We start from the raw sequence: 6292 nt of genomic DNA on the forward strand, positions 1-6292 counted from the left end.
GCTGTCACCTTCTCAGTGAGGACTTCGGGTCACCCTCTCTAAAATTTTTACATTCTCCTCTCACTCCCATCGCCCTTCCCTGCTTTACCTTCCTCTCTAGCAGTTGTGAAATGTATATTATAAATACACATATCTAATAAATTCTTGTTCGTTTATTACCTTTCCACTCCACCCAGAATGTAAACTTCACACGGGCATGATTTTCGACTGTTCTGTTCACTGCTCTATTCTCAGCATCTAGAACTGTACCTGGCACATAATAGGAACTCAATAAAGATTTGTCAAATGAATATTTCAGAAAAGGGATGGATCACATAGCTGGAAGGATCAATGTCAGTGAAAAGGTCAGGCTCCATGGGGGGCATTGGGAAGTATCTGGTGGGCCCAGTGCTCACGGTTCTTAAAATTATGCCACATGGGTGATCCCTCTCCCTTCCTCTCTTTCTTCCTCTCATAAATATTTATTAAATGCCCTCTCAGTGTCTAGCCCCCAAGTTAGGCCTGGGCCATGCCTAAGAGGTCCTGCCCACAGGCATAGCTGACTGCAACCCTCACTTGTAGAATAAAGGTGATTCCACCAGCCAGTGTGATGGGAGCATCTGCTCTTTGGCTCCATGCAGGGAGGTGTTGGTGCTGGTCTGTTTGTGCATCTACAGAGCTTCGCCTAGAAGAGGGTGGGGCACACCTGCCACTACTACATGGGCCCCTCCCAGCCCCTCCAGAACTGGAAGAACATGGTCAACCCTGCCAACCCTTCCAAGGCACAGAGAACAATTACGCACAAATGCCCCATCAGGGGGCCATAGGCAGATGAGTAGATTATATCAAAGATGGCAATTTTATTTGTTTTTAGTATCAACGTTGTAAAATTACTCCACATTTTTTTCTCTCACATCACTCAGTATCTTACCACTGCTAACCATTTCCATATTTCCTGTTTTCTTCCAGGCCTTTTCCATATGCTGTCCACATGGTTGTATCCCTGGCGTGGATTGTGCTCCAGTCCCTGACAGAGGGCAGCAACTGGATTGACATGGAAAAGCCCTGTTTTCTGAGCCAGGACTTAGGGAGAAAGCATTGGCCCCACATGGGGCTAGAAGACCTGCCAGCCGGGACCCTGCGAGCACCAGCGCTGGCAGTGCCTGGACAGTCTCAGGCTCATCAGCTTGAATGCTGAGCTCAGAAGCCTGTGAGAAGCTGAGGCCTGTCAGGCTTGGAGGACAATGGCCATGTATACTGCACTGTGGCAAATCCCTGGGGGAAGGGAGAAGCTGGAGGGTGAGAGGACCCAGGTGAGTTTCTGGCTCATAATTCCCTTCTGAGACTCCCAATACGGATGCCCAGGCCCCACACCTAGAGACTCAGGAGGGATCAGGGCTTCTGTGTATTTTTAAGTCCCACAGAGAAACAGATTTTTTCATACCTTGCCAAGGGGAGTGTAATCAGTACAATTTGGCAGTTAGCTATCAGAATTTTAAAAGCTTGTGCCCTTTGACTTAGTAATTTCACTTCTAAGAATTTCCTCTATAGAGATACGTGCATATTGTGTGAAAAGCTATGAAGACAGGCAATGTGGTGATGTTTATGGTAGCAAAGGCTAGAAACAACCCACATGTCCAAAACGTTCTGATTTTTAAAGTTTGTAGTATATCTGTACAATGAATACTCTGCATCTTTTAAAAAAGAATGAGGAAGTGCTGTGTAAACCAAAGTGGAACTATCTCCAAGATTTACTGTTAATTTTAAAAGATTGAAGAATAGTGTGTAGAATACGCCATCCTTAGTATGATGTAAGATCATGTATGCACACGTCATCTTGTAAGAAATTAGGAACAGTGGTTGCCTCTGGGAAGGGAACTGGATGACTGGCAATGGGACAGGAGGGAGATTTGCTTTTCAGAACATTTTATACCTTTTTAAGCTTTGCACCATGTGGGTATATATTTACTTAAAAAATGAAAAGGAAAAGCTGCACTAGTGATTCTAAAGTTCACAAAGATTAAGAACCAATATCAATGAGGAAGTCATGAGACCACCAGGAGAGAGTGAACATGTCCCTTAAAATACAAAAAAGCGTTCAGCAGAGGGTGAGAATGTTTGCCTGGGGTGGGCGTGGGTGGGCACCAGCTAGGAACAGAGGCTGGTCCCAGGGACATACAGCTAGGCTAGAACAGTTGTGCATGAGAGTCTGGTTCTTACTCATTCTAATCTGACCCCAGAGACGGTAGTTTTTCTTCTCTGGAATGTCATTGCCCTTTGGACTGTGAGCTGTGGTTTTAGCTTTTGGATTCTGACCAGCATCTTCAAATCTGTCAGTTTCTCCCTCTCGAAATCTTTCACTTTGGCTTCATTTTTGCCTCCTTGGGCCTGAGATCTTTCTCTCAGCTCTACCCAGAGCAGCCTGGCTTTACAGATAAGATTGTATCCAGATGTCGGAGGCCGTGACATCCCATGTGACAGTGCTCCCCTGGTGTCCCATCCACAGAATTTCCCATGCTTCACCCTCCTCCCCTTTCTTTTTCTGTACACAGCTCTCATCAACCCCCTTGAGCTGCCTCCAACTCTTTGCTCATGTCTGTTCCCAGCAACTTTTTCTTCTTCCAGCACATTCTGCCTTAAATTATTAGTTTCCCGAAACAGAGCCCATTAGTTTTCACAACACTACCTTTCTGATCTCATTGTTGATCAGAAAGCTTCTTTTCCTCCCATGATGCCTGCCTCTCTTTCTGCAGGTCCATTAGACCCACCCTGGCCTGTGTGGGAAGCAAGTCTCTATCAGGCCACACATGAACATATCTAATGACCACAATCACAGTTTACTGTGACTTCTCCTTTCTAGAGGGGCTTACCCTGAATCAACACATATTTCCAGGATGTGGCAAAATATGCAGTACTTAAATGTACAGGCTCTGCATTCAGACTCCCTAGGTTAAATTCTTCCTCTGCCAGCTGCACAATTAGAGGTGTGGCCTTGACAAAATTACTTAACTTCTCTGGGCCTCATTTTTCTCATCTGCAAAATGGGGAAAATAACAACACTTTCCCCATAGAGGTGTTGTGAGGATAAAAGAAGAAGATGTAACTCAAGTGTTGATTGTAGAGCTTGGCCCGTATCAAGCTCTCAAACAACAATGGCTATTTTGTTATTATTTTTTACTGGGACAAGTGATTTAGCTTTGGAACTCTTTTTTCTGAAGACAATGTTCCGTGGTTTTATACCTAGGTGCTAACATGATTATATGAACCTAATGTATGGAGACCATATCATTTTAACCAACATGCCTATATGTGAGTCATTTCTAGCACATTTCATACGAATTACCTCATTTGGTTCTTAAAATGAGCCTGGGCCCCAGGCACGGTAAGGGTTATCATTTTGCCATTCCTATTTCACAGAGGCTTAGACACATTTAACGTGTCTTTTCCAAAGTCATATAACAAGCAATTGGTGAAGCCATATCTAGCCTATAGTTTCCTATCTCTTTCCATTAAATCATGTAGATCAGGGGCTGCAACTTTCTGCAAAGGGTCAGATAGTGAATAGTTTACGCTTTATGGGCCACATGCTATCCCTGTCTCATATTCTGCTTTTTTTCTTTTTTTTTTAACAACCCTTTAAAAACGTGAAAACCATTCTTAGCAATAGGCTGGTGCAGAAATATGTCATGTGCGACCTTTGGCCCAAGGATTGTAGTTTACCAGTGGCTGATATAGATTATGCTGATAAATCAAAATACAAACTAATGAAATGATTATACTTAAGAAAGCTTACCCTTTGTTAGCAATCATTATTAATATTTACTGAATGGTTACTATGTGTGAAATACTGTTCCAAGGGTTGTATAAGTATTAACTTATTTAATATTCACATCCATCCTATTTGTTAGGATCTATTGTCAGTCCTGTTTTATAGATGGGGAAGCTGAGACAGGGAAGTTAAATAACTTTCCTAAGGTCACATAGCCAGTAAGTAGCAGAACTGGGATACAAATCCAAGCAGTTCAGCACCAGAACCTGTGCACTTAAACCTATCATATCTCAGTTGGGAACACTGACTGGTACAGCTGTTTGGGAGAGAGAAAGGGGATAGGGGAAGCCTCATAACCCCTAGAAGCTTCTGGAATAAATATGTTTTAGAACCATTCACTTCGAAGCTAAGGAGGTGTGAAAACATGCCACCTGTGTTCTATAAAGAATTGCCAGGCTGGAAACCTGCATAAGCTTTCCTTCATGCCATTACAATAGAAGATACAGATGAGACTACAGAGGCATCTTGATTTTAGAAAAGCACTTGATTGGATCTCATTAAATTTTAATCATAAACTGAATTCAAAATAAATTGAAAACTGGTTGACAGAGCACAAACAAAGGGTGATGATAAATGATGGTGCATCTAGAGAGGGGGTATCTTCCAGGGGATGCTGCTGAGGCAAGGACGGATGGGATTTAATGAAGGTGTATGTCCCTGAAAGAAGACAAATAGCATTGCAAGGAACAGAGGAAGGGCAGGAGTGAGCAGCCTGAGTAATTAATAAACCACATCAACAGCTCCCAAATAATCAAGGCTTGGTGTTCACCAACTGCTTGGATTTTTCTTTTTTTTTTCTTTTTTAGCATCCTTTGGGTCAGCATGGATATTTCAGGTGGATATAATAAATTAATATAGAAATTTACACCTGGGAGGATCCTCAGATCCAGTTTGAACCAGATACTTTCAATTACAGATTCTCAAGGTCTTACTTCATTCTCCAGAGAGTAATTTTTTTTTAATGTGTCTAAAAGTAACAGATTAAAGAAAAATCTTTAAACTCATTAATGGTCTTTGTTTACTGCCCAAATGCATGCAAACTTTCATAACATTGGTTTGCTTAGTGGAAGGCTGGTTTTGAGTGAACTGTCTGGCTCAGATTCAAACTCCAGTGAACAAATACTTCCAAGTTTACTTGCAAAATTTCCCAGACAGAGAAGTTCTTCCATTAGGTTTGCCAGAGGATTTGAAACAGTGGTGAGCCCTGGAGACAAGGGAACGTTTGCTGGCTCTTGGACATAACCTTGCACAGTAAGGCTCATATCAGGCTGAAGGCAGTGCAGCATGAACTGACCCGATTTGAGGGAGTTCGCTCTGGGACTCCTCTGAGCTACTAAATGAGGAGATGGACTAATGAGAATGTACTGACTCCGCCACATTGGAAGTTGATAATAAACATTTACAAAACAAACTCAAACTGGCCCATTTTTGTTGTTGTTGTTGTTTGTTTTGTTTTGGTTTTTTCAGAGAAGATGTTTTCTCTAAGTACACATTTGTGATTCCTAATTCAGTCTAGGCCACAGAGTGAAAGAGAAGAAGGGGTGGAAAGGAAAAATTAGGAGGTGAGGAGGAACGGCTGGGAAGGAAGAGAGGAAAATGGGAGAGGAGAGAAGAAAAGTGGGGAAACCGTGAAAAAAACATTTTTTATTTGCTCTTTATTGGTGTAGGAGATAGACTTATTTAAATTTGTATGCATTATTGGGCACAAGAAGGAACAGTTGGGAGAAAAAGGAAAGAAGGAATACAGGTAGAAGGCAAGAGTGTTATAGCGTAAGCTGGTAGGCCAGGGCAAACAGCTCAGAGTAGGAAGAGAGTCCAGAGACAGGAGGGAGACTTGTTGACCCTGGAAGAGAAAAAAGGAAACACATCACGATCCTGAGTGCAGAAAAACAATGAGGCAGAGGAGAGCCAAGTTTCCCTCATCACTGGAGGAGCTGCCAAGACCCCAGGCAGTCTAGGTCCTTGGGGTGGAAGGAGGGGGGCTCGTGGCCTGGGGGCTCCAGTCAGTCCCATCCCTCCCAAATTGCTTTATTTCAGCACCTTACTAGGAACCAAGCCAAATTGTCATAGCTCTAGGGTCCACCATGTGGATGAAAGCCCATCCTTCCTTGGCCAGTTTACAACTTCTGGTCTCCAGGAAGGTCTGTGTACATACGTGAGTGCACACACACAAGCATACACACACAGGGAGCAGAGCATACGTGGGCAACTAGGCCTGCTGGGCAAGAGACGCAAAGAATGTCAGGGAGAAAGAACAGCATAGGTTTCAGGAACTAAAAATATCTTGGTGACAATGCATTGGGAAGAAACAGGAGAGGCCTGGGGGACAGCTTCTTGATTCCAATCCTCAGATGCGTTCTCACGGAAGGGCTGCAGGATTGTTTTGATAAGGAGATGTGATCAAACATGAGGGGTCATTTTGTTGGATATGAAAGGAATTTAAAGTTTAATGTGCCTCATGTGTGCTTTTTTTTTTTTTTTTTT

General features: G+C 43.0%; 1 long non-coding RNA gene across 1 annotated transcript; it reads left to right on the top strand.

Moving 5' to 3' along the window:
- Positions 1 to 830: 830 nt before the first annotated feature.
- On the top strand, positions 831 to 5229 carry LOC103583803. Its single transcript, XR_549899.1, has 2 exons — positions 831 to 1292; positions 4615 to 5229. It is a non-coding gene; the product is annotated as an uncharacterized LOC103583803 (long non-coding RNA).
- Positions 5230 to 6292: the final 1063 nt, after the last annotated feature.

Source organism: Galeopterus variegatus, unplaced genomic scaffold (assembly GCF_000696425.1).
Source record: "Galeopterus variegatus unplaced genomic scaffold, G_variegatus-3.0.2 Scaffold28521, whole genome shotgun sequence".
Classification (NCBI taxonomy): domain Eukaryota; kingdom Metazoa; phylum Chordata; class Mammalia; order Dermoptera; family Cynocephalidae; genus Galeopterus; species Galeopterus variegatus.